The sequence below is a fragment of the Delphinapterus leucas genome, chromosome 4 (genome assembly GCF_059928025.1).
Source record: "Delphinapterus leucas isolate spDelLeu-1000000601 "Yukka" chromosome 4, BTC_Dleu_Yukka2, whole genome shotgun sequence".
NCBI classification, from domain to species: Eukaryota; Metazoa; Chordata; class Mammalia; order Artiodactyla; family Monodontidae; genus Delphinapterus; species Delphinapterus leucas.
In genome coordinates, this window is record NC_143132.1 from 8,741,903 (window position 1) to 8,755,491 (window position 13,589).

Genomic DNA, 13,589 nt, shown 5'->3' on the forward strand with positions numbered 1-13,589 from the left:
TGGGGGTGGGAGGGGCCAGGAAGGGCAAGCAATTATCTGCTGTTCTCTCCTGGCAAAGATTGCCCTATCCTTCTAGATTGTATCTCCTAGCACTTGCTAGAACCTTCGTGGGTTGGGTCAGGCCAGACCTGGGTGCCGGAGCTATGGCAATTCCTACCTTGGGAGGCACAATGGAGGCTGTGATAGGGTCTCACCCCTGGGGGAGGCTAAGAGGAGCTTGGTGATGGTGGGAACGGCACGAGACCACTCTGGAGCCATTCCAGCTGGGACGGCGGACAGGAGGCTGGCGGGGATGGGTCGATCAGGGGACCATGTAAACTGAGTCAGGTATCACGGAGGCTCTGGGCTGGTGGCCAGCACCAGTGTCCTCTTGCTTTATGGACTTCCAGAAATGGGGGTGACCTAAAGGCTTACACACAGCCTGCCTAGGTCCCCAGTGCCTGTGATTCTGTTTGCCATCAACCTCCCACTCGGTTCATTGTTTCTTCTGCTCCCCTGCTTGTCACCATGACTGCTTGGCCTTTTCTGTTTTCCTCTCATCCTTTTGTCTGCATAGATATCCTCTCCCATCCTGTCTAAATGCGTATCCAACCCTGCTCTCCCTGGGGGTTCAAGCTCTCTCTCCTATTTCGGCGTTTGATCAGACATCGTCAAGAGAAATTCCCTTTAGGTTTACAGCACGTGGATACAGAGTTGGGAAGGAGAAAAAGATTCTTTAACAGACAAAACAGGCACCAGGGACGCTGTTCTCTTTAGACATGACAAGTGGAAGAAAAGACTCATTAGGGAGAACGGACCTTAGGCGGTTGTCAAATTGAATTTTGCTGGATGAGGGATGGATCGAGGTCATGCATGTAGGTAACCCTCGTGCATACAGCCAAGCTGTGGGACCCCTCCTGGGGTCTCATGTTTGGTCCACAAAACCAGACATGAGAAATGGCCTCTTTGTGAAGACAAAACACTGAAGCCTCTAGGATGTGGAGGCGGGCAAGAGAGAAGGTGACCGTGTCCCCGGCCCTGAACGGAGCCCTGGAGTCCCCCTCTGTAGCCCAATGGGGAATGGGTGAGGAGTGAGTATTTCGGTGCCTGGGAAGGAGGTTTGCACAATGCCGGGCACCAGGTCCCCGAGGGGAGGCGGCCTTGTAGACAGAGGCCACAGGATTGGAAACCAGATTGGATGGATTGGAAACCAGACCCAGACAGACAGGGGTGGAATTGTTGCTGGGTCATCAACACCAGGAAAAGGAATGACCAGAGTGGACAGACAGGGAGCAGAAGCTCCTGGAATCACCTAAGACTTAAGTGTGGAATTGACCTGAGAACCTGAATTATCTGAAGAGATACTTCAAGGTGACTTCATTTTAAATGGCGACTACCTGGACTTTAACTTGACTTGGCAAGATTAATATATCCTGCCACCAACAGAACTGAGGGCTTGAGAGCTAAGTGAAGTTACAGTAAAAGGAAAATCTGTGCCCTGCCCTCCATCTGCAAACACAAACCAAGCCAGTGTCAGCGGGGATCTATACTCACTGCACAAGCCTGCTTCACAGCCCCTCGGAGCAGCTCTGTCCCGACTGCAGGCAGGTTGTTGGCTGGGTCTGAGGACCAGGGAGGCCAGAGGAAATCCCACAGGCTGAAGATTCGGGTTTTCACAGTGCCTTAGAGACAACACAGTGGCAGGGAGCGTGGGGTAGTCCACGTGGCCACACAAAAAGCCCTGCATGATGGCAGCTGGGCTTTTTGTGGCAAGGTTGATGGCCACGGTCTTTGCAGAGATGGCTCTGTCGGGACCTGTGGTCGGCAGTTCTGTACCAAAGAGGATGACAGTGAATGTATAATGGGCCCCTTTCCTCCTCCTCAATCTATCATTAATTGTATTGGGTACCCATTTAATTCAGACTTTGATAATACCAAAACGTCACTTGATCTTCAGGTGATCAAGCCATCAAAATGCCCCCCACCCCCGGCCCTAACAGCTTTGGCCTGGGGGGGCAGCTGGCTCATTTCACAACAGAAAGAGCACTAGTGGTTGATACACTGACTTCCGGGGGCCAGAGACCCTCCACGAGACGCTGAGAATCGACATGAATGATGCTTCTCACAAACACATTAGCCCCTCTGGCTTTCAAATGTGTACAGATGATGGAATTAAATGCACATCTATTTCAAGACCTTTCGGGAATTCACAGATCATTTTTTTTGTCACGGTAAATTCTCTTAACCAATGGGCACTATCACCGTGACTTGTATCATATGAGTGTGTGATAGATGCCGTCAGTCCCCCATCTGTGTCCCTCTCTGTGCTTTGGCTGACTTTCAGTTGCCTGAGGGCTCACCGGCCCCACCAGCCTTCTGGTCAGTAGTGCCAGGACATTTGCACCTGTTCCTGGTTGCCCAGAGATAACATCACATTCCACAGGCTGAGGGCTCAGTCCCACAAGACTGCTCCCATGTTACTTCAGAGGCCAATTGCCAGGGGTAGGTCCCCAGGTTACCTACAACTTCTGTCTGATTTGGCTACAGATCAGAGTTCCCACAACCCCCCTCCTCATGTTTGATTAATTTGCTAGAGTGGCTCAAAGAACTCAGGGAAACACTTACTTACATTTACCAGTTTGTTGAAGAGTATGATAAAGGATACAGATGACCAGCCAGCTGAAGAGAGGAGGGTAAGTGGGAAGGGTGGAGGGTTTCCATGCGCTCTGCGAGAACCTCCACGTGTTCACCAACCCAGAAGCTCTCCGAAGCCTGTGCTTTTGAGATTTGGGGATTTTTATGGAGGCTTCATCACATGGGCATGATCGATCACTAACTCCATTTACAGCCCTTCTCCCTTCTCAAGAGACTGGGGGGAGGGGCTGAAAATCCCAAGCTTCTAACCATGGTTTGTTCTTTCTGTGACCAGCCCCCATCCAGGAGCCCACCCAGAATCACCCGTCAGAACAAACGACAGTCCTATCACCCAGGAAATTACAAGGGTTTCAGGAGCTCTGAGCCAGGAATGGGGGTCAGGGACCAGTATACATATTTTCCATGATCTCACAAGTGCTCTTTGACCTCCAAAATAATAAACCATGTGCCTCTAAACCTGGTCTCAGGATCTGCCTCAGGAGAACCCAAACCAGACAGGAGATATCTGAGCAAATATCCCCCCCCTTTTTACTGAGGTTTAAATTACATACAGTCATGTACGCAAATACTAAGCAAACAACTCGACAACTATCTCTATTTGTATATCCCTCTGTAAATACCACTCAGATCCAACTACAGAGCATTTCTAACTCCCCAGCAGGCTCGCCCACCCACCCCACTATCAATAGCAAGCTAAAGAGTAACTTCTTGCTGTAGATCCGCTTTGCCTGTCTTTGAACTTCATATAAATGGAATCCCACAGTATGTACTTTCTGGGGTATGGCTTCTTTTGTCCAACATTATGTCTGTGAAATCTTTCTGCCTGTAGAAATAGTTTGCTGTTTTTTACTACTGTTAAGTTCCATTGTATGACTATCAGATAATTTAAAAATTCATTTCAACTCTTGGACATTTGGGTTGTTTTCTGCCTCAGGCTATTGTGGATAAAGCTGCTGTGAACCTTCTTGTGCACGTATGTTGCTACACCCAAGCACTTGCTTCCTCTGGGTGTATGTCCAGGAGGGGAATTGCCGGGACACAGACCATGCAGGTTTAGCTTGGGTAGATGCTGCCACACATTTTCTAACATGGTTGTAACAATTTACATTTCCCACTAGTGATGTGAGAGTCCTAGTTGCTCCAATCTTTGGCAACACTTGATACCGTCAGTCCTTTAAATTTTAGCCATACTGGTAGCTCTGTGCAAAAAAATTTGGCCATTCCTGGAGATATGACACAATCCCTGGCCATCTGTAATTTGCTCTGTGATCTTGGAAAAGGGATAAACTCCCTGTAAACTCTATCTCTCCATCAGGAAATTGAGTAGATTACACTTGGCACCTCTGTCTACCCTGAAGATGCCTGGAGTTGCTGGGTTTTTTTTTTTGTTTTTATTTTTGGCTGCGTTGGGTCTTTGCCACTGCACGTGGGCCCTCTCTAGATGCGGTGAGCGGGGCCCACTCCTCACTGCAGTGCGCGGGCCTCTCACTGCAGTGGCTTCTCTTGTTGCGTAGCATGGGCTCTAGGCGCGCGGGCTTCAGTAGTTGTGGCATGAGGGCTCAGTAGTTGTGGCTCACGGGCTTAGTTGCTCTGCAGCATGTGGGACCTTCCCAGCCCAGGAATCGAACCCATGTCCCCTGCATTGGCAGGCAGATTCTCAACCACTGCGCCACCAGGGAAGCCCCTGGAGTTGCTGATTTAAGTAGGAGATGCTGATTAGAAGCTTGGTGACCTTTTGACTGTTCTAGCCTTCAGAGCCTGTCCCTTCTCTGGATCTGTGTGTGGCCTTAGAGAGCCCTTCTTCCCAGCTATACTCTTTGGTGGCAGGACCATAGTTTAGACAGCCTGTGTCTTGCACAGCACCCAGTACAACTAGGGCACTTAGCAGGTGTCCAACCACTACACACTGGGTCAGTCCTCTGGCTCATAGAGACCAAAGACTCTCCTTCGGGTTGGTTATCCTTGCTTCCCAGGTATCTGTTGCCTCCCCCAGTGATGCCACAGGTGGGGTCAGCATGACCGTACCAGGCAGAATCCAGTCAGGAAAACAGGACAGGGAGGGTTATCAGAATAGAAGCTGGGAGGAAGGACCATGGATTAAGGGCTCAGAGCCCTGAGGAGGGTCCTCGTTTGCTCGTGCTGACCCCGGGAGTGGGTACAACGAACCTGGTCCTGGGAGCGTGGAAGAGGCAGGAACCAACTGCTTCAGCAGGACTGAAGGGCGTGTGCTGATGTAGCACCATCAGGAACAGCCAGCAGGAAGGAGCAGGTCCCCAGTCCTTCTACGAGCCTTGGGGTCGCCCATTGGCAGAGCCTGATAGAGCCCCACAGTGAAGAAGAAAAGGAATCCACAGAGCCCTGTGCCAGCATCAAAAAGCACAGCGTAAAGGGAGGTGTAGAGCTGAGAGGAAAAGCTTAATACCTGGCACAGAGACCCAATTTCTACCGGGTCATTCATGGCGCCCGCCTCCCTACACAGGACGTCCAGGCCATGCAGAGTCCTGGGCTATGGCTGGGTTTCCCCGAAGGAGGTACCATTCTGTGTCCCCCGCACCCTGGCCTCCCCGTGCCATCTGCAGCCCACAGTCCACTAGATGGAGGTGCTTCTTCACGTCGCCCCTGCTGGTGCCTTCTTTGAAGGTGCGTGTCTGGGCCAAGGGTGCCTTCTTTGTGTGGCCCCAACCGCTGTCTCCAAGGAACCAGCGAGGGTGCTCATTTCCTGCAGGTGACAGAAGATGCCTCCTCTGCTAAGCCTGGCTGCAGCGTCACCGGGGCTGTAGCCATCAGCTTTTGCTACTGGTATGTTGTGGTAACAGACAACCCCTAAAATGGTAGATGCTTCCAACAATAAAGGTTTACTGCTTGTGCACACTATTTTCACTCTGCCCCATATCGCCCTCATCCTGGGACCCAGGCTGAAGATCCAGGGCCCAGCTTCCTCCAGGACAAGCTGGTTCTGTGGCAGAAGGGGAGAAGCAAATGGCCTCACAGAGCAATGGCTCTTAAAGCTTCATCTCAGAAGCGTCACCCATCACTCACATTTCACTGGTCACGCCCAGTGTCCATGGGGTGAGGAGGTGTAATCCTTCCCCAGCGAGGGCAGCAAATACCTCAACTAACAACACAATGGGGCCTTGAAGGCATACAACCCAGGCTCAGAATCTCACAGTGTCAACACGCCTCTCCACTGGGACGCAAACCAGCTCAGAAGACTGGGAGAGGTAGTTCTCTGCTGGGTCCTGCGCTCTCCTCACCCTTCTCCTGTTCTTCTCTCCTGCAAACCCCTGCACAACACTCCTCCCGCCCCCAGAGGCTAGAAAGTGCTCGTGCATGTTAACACATGGGGATCCGGTGAGAAAACCAGGGCTCGCCAGTTTTGAAAGGGACCAAACTATGAATTCCACACTGCGAGTTTAGGAACGCCTTCCCCTCCAAGGCTACACCACACTTTGCAAATGCCAGTAGGTGGGGTGGGGTAACCCCTACACCCCCGTTCAGGGAGCGTGTTTCCCACTTGCCTAGCCCTCAGCTGGGTCCAGTGCTCTGAGTCTCTCTGGCTTGATGGGTCAGAGAGGAAACTTCTAGTCTGCTGAAGGGGTGGGCAGGGAGCAGAGATTCCGAGAGAGGGTGCATAGCACGCCATTCAGGTGCAGAACCCTAAACGTGCAGTGGAGGAAGGGACTTGCGGATCCCCCCACTCCTGCGCGGTCTTTCAACCAGTCCTCGGGTTTTCAGCATGACGTGTTACCCTCGCCTTCAGAAATAACTGCTGCTCCCGATTCTGGAGCCTGTCCGTGGCTCTGCAGGAATCGTTTTGTTTCTTATGAGGGCCCTCCCGCCACCTCCCTCCAGCAGGTAGGGTGCATCTTTCTCCCTGCTGCTAAGTCAGATACCATTTGCCCACTCACTTTGCACCTCACAAAACTCTTCTTCTCTTCTAATGCTTCTTCTCCTGACCTTTCTGTCCTTGGGAGACATTCCTTAGTTTTTCTGCCATTTTAGTGGGATGTGAGGAGAGTGCAGAGATAATCACGTGTGCGTTCCAGCCCTGAGGTTCAACCAGAAGCCCATCTACAATACCTCCATGTCTAGGAAAACCCAGGCTGGCTCCTAGATGGAGGAGGCTTTTTCCTAAGGGGCTTAAGGGCCAGGAGTGGGCCAGGGAGGGAGCAGTGGGGGTCCTGGAGGCCAAGCAAAGTGCTAAGGTGCACACTTACCTAGGTCACACCCCTGTAGCTTCACAGGGGCCCGGAGAACCAAAGCAATCTCTGCAGCCCACAGCCAGTCGGCAAAGTGACAGAGCTGCATACTTGGTGGGAAAGAATGAGGCGGGGGTGTGGCCAGGGCCCACGAGGACTGGGCGTGGTCAGGGAGAACCAGTCAGCGCCTTCTGTGGAACAGGGTTGCCCTTCAGCCTTGGTGTTACTTCCACTCTTTTAGAAATCGCTGCAATTAATTAACAATTAATTTAATTTAATTAATTAATGTAAATGAAATGAAATTTCTCAAATATAAAATGCAATATACTTTTCCTTTCTTTCCTCCAACAATATACCAGAATTGTAGTCCTGCCCCTTTTTAAAATTCTAATATGCAAGTGCTTCCCCCACTCTGCGTGTGTGCGTGTGTGTGTGTGTGTGTGTGTGTGTGTGTGTGTATTTAAGGAAGAGAAAGGCTATTGGCTCTGGAAAAAGTAACTAGACTGACACCGAAGCCCAAACTCCCGTCCTCCGGAAGACTGGGAGGTGGCTGTTCTCTGCTGGGTTCTCCCTTTCATCTTCTTCCTCCAAAGCCCTCCACCCGCGCCCCCAGCTTGGCCCCCTTCTTTCCTACCCACCCCAGGTTCTTTCACTTTCTCTCTGGCCTCCCCGCGTCTGCGCACGCGGGTCTCTGCCCGAAAAACTCTTCTCTCCCTTCCCCCCTCCCCGGTGAACTCGGGCTCCCCCTGGAGCTCAGAGGCAGCTCCCGAGTCTGCAGCCGGGGAAGCCAGGTGGGGTGCGGGGCGGTCGCCGCTAAGGCTCGGCTCGCCCGGAATCGCCCCTCCTCTGCCTCCTGGCCCTGGTCCACATAACCGTTCTGACTCCCCCCGAGTCCATGGGCTCCGGGAAGGCAGGGACCCTTTTGCACTAGTGTCTGCAGGGTCCCTGGGCCACCGTAAGCGCTGCGCGAATACTCAAAGAATGAACCAAAGAATGAGGGGGTGGAATTCATCATACTAATTCTGCATTTCCGCAGCTCGAGTCCCGCCTTTCAGATCATATTCAAGTTCTCATCTGTTTCTTTATTAAAAAGTGTTATCATGGAAATTTATTTGGGCTATTGTCATTTCCTTTCAGTTGACTGTTGGGGTATTTTGGCACAAAAATAACTCTTTGAGTGAGCGATGAGCAAAGCCATTAGGTAAAATTAATTGGAGTAATTAAAAGTAAATCGTTTTCCTGGGAAAACTAGATTTTAAGAGCGGGTCCAGGGCAGCTCTGCTGGGGACCCGCGCCCCTGGGGTTTACCCCGCGCTGCTCCCGGCTTTGTTCCCCGGCTGCTGGCGGCTCTCACTGGTAGCCGCTGTTAGTGACGGTGACACTTTAATTGAACCTCACTACTTCCAGGTGTGTGGCACACTCCGGGGTCACCAGTGCAGGGGGGGGTTCATGTGTATTCAATTACGGCGTCGAGATGAAGGAATGCAGCATGTCATACGTTAAAGTGTCAATTACCACCCCTTATGGGGCTGCCCGCAAACTAAACCAATCAGCCCCCTCCCCTGCGGAGCGTGTTGTTTGGGCTGGAAGCACTGTAAACCCTGTGCGTGTTGGGGAGAAACAGGGAGGAAACAGAGAACTGAGAGGGGAAAGGCTAAAGGGCTGCAAAATTCGTCTTGAAAATACAGGCATTGTTCCCACTTGTTTCGAGAGTGCACTATGGGATGTTGCAGGACATAGGATCGGAAGCCATGGCTGCATGGAGAAATTCACTCCAGAATACAGCCATCTATGAGGGGCCCAGGGATGCTGATGAAATATCCACCACTATGTAAAGCTGAGTTACTGTAGGAGGCTAATTTATGACCTTTACATTTTAAATGTTTTTATTTAGCATTTACGAAAATGAAGACGTGCGCTTACGAGAAAGTTTTGGCTCTGATATATTAATCTAAAACTGTGCTAATTTGACAATCAAAACACGAAATTAATTTATGTAAGAAGAATTTTTTTTTAAAGAATACTTTCTTTGCCTGCTGTGGCTGTTGTGACCTGTAACCAAGACTTTTCCCCTTTGGATTTATTCAGAAGAGCGTAAGGCCATGACACCCTATGACTGCCCCATGAGACCCTCTTTGGGTGGAATTTTTCTTTCCTTCCTTCCTTTTTCTAAAAGGCATTTTTCTTAGAAGCCAGGAATGGTCATCATAATTAGTATTTATTACACCGTCTTCCTTCCCCAAACTCGCAGTGATCAATCATGTTTACCCCCTTCAGCACTGCCCTGTATGGAATAAGTATTATCCCCCTTTCTCATTGCAACAAAAAGAGGGTTAACAGTCTCATTCAAGGTCACCTGACAAATTATTCCACATTGGAAACCACGATTGCTTAAGCTCCACGAGTGCTTAGACAAACAATCCATGTTTTTACTCTCAGTCCTTTCATTTTGGGGTGCTGGTAGCCCTCTTCCCTATGTTGACCTTTGTGTCCATTCATCAGTCATCAAGTACTTGTTAAATACCTACTTTTAAACGTGTTAATTGTAGGAATAAGATTCTTTGGTTGAAGGAATACAGATCAAATTTCAAACCTCAAAACCACACTGAACTCTTATTACTAAGAAAAGAGGTCATTGTTGGTACCATTTAACTTAATGCCCATTTCTCTTCCTTTTCCTCTCTTCCTGCATCTCTTCTTCTAGCACTTACCTTCTCAAGGCCTCTTGCTTACTTCTGTTGCTTTCTCTTCCAGAATTTGGACCTTGGCTGTCAAATACACTGAACTGTATGAAACTGATATTCAATCATTTTTGACTTACAAAACTGGTCATATGATTCAACCCAACGCAAGGCTGCTACACAGGTTTGTGGCTTTTGCAGTTACAATCAAACTGCACAATACCTGGAAAAGAATTTTGAAAATGGCGTGATGCTACATCTAAGGTATATGGTTCTGTTTTTATTATTAAAGGAAGGATCTATTGGCTCCTGGATTTAATTGATAATTTACTTATGAGAGCCCTCAATTGGGATCTTCTAAAAGGAGCCACGCTCTTCCCTCTTTTTGTGGGACGGTGAGCGGGGCCTGGCCAAGAGGGAGCACAGCCAGGCTTGTGCCCTCATGAATTCTTCCAGGGACAGAAGTAAGATGAAACCCCTACTGTGGATCAGCCTACTTCAGAGAGAGAGCAGGTGTGCCCAGAGGGCAGGCCTTCTGCCTGTCCATCTGACTCACATACCTTGTTTTGACCATATTTTCATCATTGCATGAGAGCAAAACTCTTTTCTATGTGACCACATCTGTATGAATTATTTTAAAATAGCACAAGGCAAGGAAGAGAAAATGTTCTAATGCTTTGCCCTTGATTGAGTTTCTTGGCTGAGTCTGGGCAGCTAAAGAAGACTCAGCCCTAGACAAAGGGGCGGCTGGGAGCAGGGCTTTCTGGACTCTCCCACTGGGACTGCACAGAGCCCAGAGAGGTGAGCTGGTGTGTGGGGCCCACAGCCTGGTGCCCCTGCTTCTCTGAGGACCTGGACTCCCAGGTGTAACTGGCGTGACCACGTGTCTTAATCAGCTTGGGCTGTTACGACAAAATGCCAGAGACTGGGTGGCTTAAACAACAGCAATTTATCTCTCACAGCTCTGGAGGCCAGAAGTGCTGGCTGGTTGGGTTCCTGGTGAGAGCCCATTTCCTGGACTGTAGAATGCTCCCTCCTGGCTGTGTCCTCATGAGGCAGAAAGAGAGAGAAAGCAAGCTCTCTTGTGACTCTTCTTAAAAGGGCACTAAAAAAATCAGGTACTTCTCCAAAATCTTGCTCTGTCACTGGCCTCACTTAGTATCCGCACTGCAGGAGGGATCCAGCAGGAGACAGTGCTGAAGAAGCACTGCCAGACTTTAAAAAACAACCTAATAAAAACTAATAGCCTTATAGGACTTCCCTGGTGGCGCAGTGGTTAAGAACCCGCCTGCCAATGCAGGGGACACGGGTTCGAGCCCTGGTCCGGGAAGATCCCACATGCCGCAGAGCAACTTAAGCCCGTGTGCCACAACTACTGAGCCTGCACTCTAGAGCCCGTGAACCACAATTACTGAAGCCTGTGCACCTAGAACCCTGGCTCCGCAACAGGAGAAGCCACCGAAATGAGAAGCCCACGCACCACAATGAAGAGTAGCCCCCGCTCGCTGCAACTAGAGAAAGCCTGCACGCAGCAACAAAGACCCAATGCCCGCCAAAAAAAAAAAAAAAAAAAATGCACTAATCCTATTCAGGATAGCTCCACCCGCATGGCCTGATTACCTCCCTGAAGTCCTACTTCCAAATACCATCACGTTGGGGGTTAGACTTTCAGCATATGAGTTTGGGGCAGAGGGTGGGGGACACAGACATTCAGTCCATAGCACCATGTTAACCAGGTAGTTTAATGAAATCAACTGAATGGACTCATGAACAATCTTGGCGTCTCTTTCACAATCTCAATTCAGGAGGTGTTTTCTCTGTTCTTCAACTTGTGCATCTTTAAAATAACCAGTCTTGGTCCAGGTTCCCTAGAAAACCCAGCCTAAAGCAGAGATTCAGTACTAACGCTTTATTTGGGAGGTACAGTCTCAGGGCAGTGAGTGAGGGAAGGGGAATCCAAGACAAGGAGGGTGGGAAGCAAGGCATCGAACCATGAAGACGGAACTAGCTGGTCAGCAGACGTGCTTTTCAGCTCTGTGGGTTGTCACTGTGTCTAAGAGTAGTCCACTGCAGGGAGAGAGAGAGAGAGAGAGAGAGAAGACATCTATCATCGATCTGGCGTCTTCCAATCTCCTGCTTCCGCTTGGTCCATGTTAACTCCTTTGGGGAGTTAACTCCCCTGTACGATCAACTGGCACATCCAGCTCCTTCCCAGCCAGACAGAAGTCAGAGCCCAGGCCCTGTGGTGTGCATTTCATCCTTTTTTGCTGAGTCCATAAGAGTCCGGAGGAGCCAGAGCTCCGGGGGACGTGGAGCTGGTTGGCCTCAGCCAGTAGAACCTCGAGGGCCCAAGGAAGCTGGTCCGCCTCTGAGGCCGAGCAAGCAGCTGCGGTGAGGGGGTGGGCTGGTTGGGTATGGGAGGTGTGGGAGAGGAAGAGAATGGTGAGCTGAGAGAGCCCGACGGGTACATTAGGTGCGTCTAATACACATGCCCATCCACATGTTGCTTAATAAATAGTTATTAATGCCTCCTTGGCTCAGGGCCCACCAGGATGAATCACACCAGGGGCATAATTACACACGTCATCAGGGGGATTCCACCCTGGCCTAAGATATACACCTAAGCCCGCAAATAAAGATTCATGGTATCCAGGGGAGGGGGGACCTTTGTTTCAAAAATGTCGATGACATTCACAAGTTTACAAATGCTTATGAGCTTTATGAGTTTGACGGTTTAGCAGCTAGAGCTCTCAAGGTGTTATTGAACCTGATTTTAAGTAACAGAAATAAAGGCATTTCTAGATGTTGCTTCCTCTGTCACTGATTCAACAGAGATTTGCTGTTGAACTTACATAGAACTTACTATGGCGTGGCCACATGCTGGGTGCTTTCTTGAATTGTCTTATTCTGAACTCACCATGGTCCTGTGGAATAAGGTTATAACCTCTATTTCACCCAAGTTAGGTTACATGCCCAAGGTCATGGTCACGCAGCTTTCAGGTAGCAAAGCTGGGAATTTTTTCCAAGTTTCTGACTTCAAGTCCATTGCTGTTTTGTTGGCTGTGTGGTATGAGGAAGAGAACATGGGTGCAGTAAATGCCCAGTGGACAGTTAAGCCATTTGCGAGGGTGTGTTGAGTAAGGCGTCTGGGACCTCAAGCCCCATGAGCAGTGAGCCTCCGTGGCACACAGGTGATCCAAAGAATAGATGGTTTAAAATCTAAATTGCTGCTGGCCTGTGCTTGACGTTTTGTTTTTTTAAAGTAGATCACTGTTCTTAGGTTTCGTTTAATCAGCATTAAATGGGACTGTCGTGTTGAGGTTTGGTAGCCCAGGTTTGCTTGATGGAGGTGAGTATGGGGTGAAGGGTGGTATGGTGTGGCGCTAGCCTGCTGGCGGAACAGAGCTGGACAGGGACAAACCAGAGCTGATGGCACAGGATGAACTTGGAGCTGTTGTTGGTGAGGTCTGTTCTGCGACCTGGGAGGCCACACGGGGATGGAGAGCGGGGGCAGACAAACAGGGTTTCCTAAGACACCAAGAGTCATTGCAGGGAAGACAGAGGCACCCATAAGGCCCAGACAAATCTGAGCCCCAAACTGGAGTGGAGTAGAGGTGAGCAGGGGTTCAGGGAGTTTAGATATGCTTTGAAGACCTCCTTTCGAAATATTGTCCTGCCTTAGATGCCTCCCAGCTTCAAGAGTTAGAAGACGAATCTGAATAGGGATCAAAATGCACAGAACAGGAGGCCCTTTGGGGGCTAATGGAGAGATATCAGGTTTGCAGAGGGGTCTTCGGGTGCATGGTGCTTTGTGAACCAACCCAGGGTAGGAGGTCAAAGCGTTCGCAACATGCACTCCATCCCCCACCCTCCCTTCTTAGAAACAGGTATTTCTCTTGGTCAATCCTTATTAAATCCAATACTTGTTTTGTCCTAGACAGGGGCGCAAGTGCTCTCATATCAGCCACGTTACGGAAAGCAAGGAACTCCAGTCCATCCAAGTGCATTTGGAATGTCGTTTCTGAATCACTGGAATTTCCCAGGGACTTGGGCAGGAGAGGGGGATAGAATCGGG

The 13,589-nt window shown here is 49.9% G+C and overlaps 1 long non-coding RNA gene across 1 annotated transcript in view; it reads left to right on the forward strand.

The window, feature by feature from the left end:
* The first annotated feature begins 28 nt into the window (after positions 1–28).
* The window catches only part of LOC149749267 (uncharacterized), a 47,030-nt gene continuing 33,469 nt past the window's right edge, over positions 29–13,589 (forward strand). The window contains exon 1 of the long non-coding RNA XR_016392949.1: positions 29–9,778. This is a non-coding gene — a long non-coding RNA (uncharacterized LOC149749267). The remainder of the gene's footprint in view (positions 9,779–13,589) is intronic.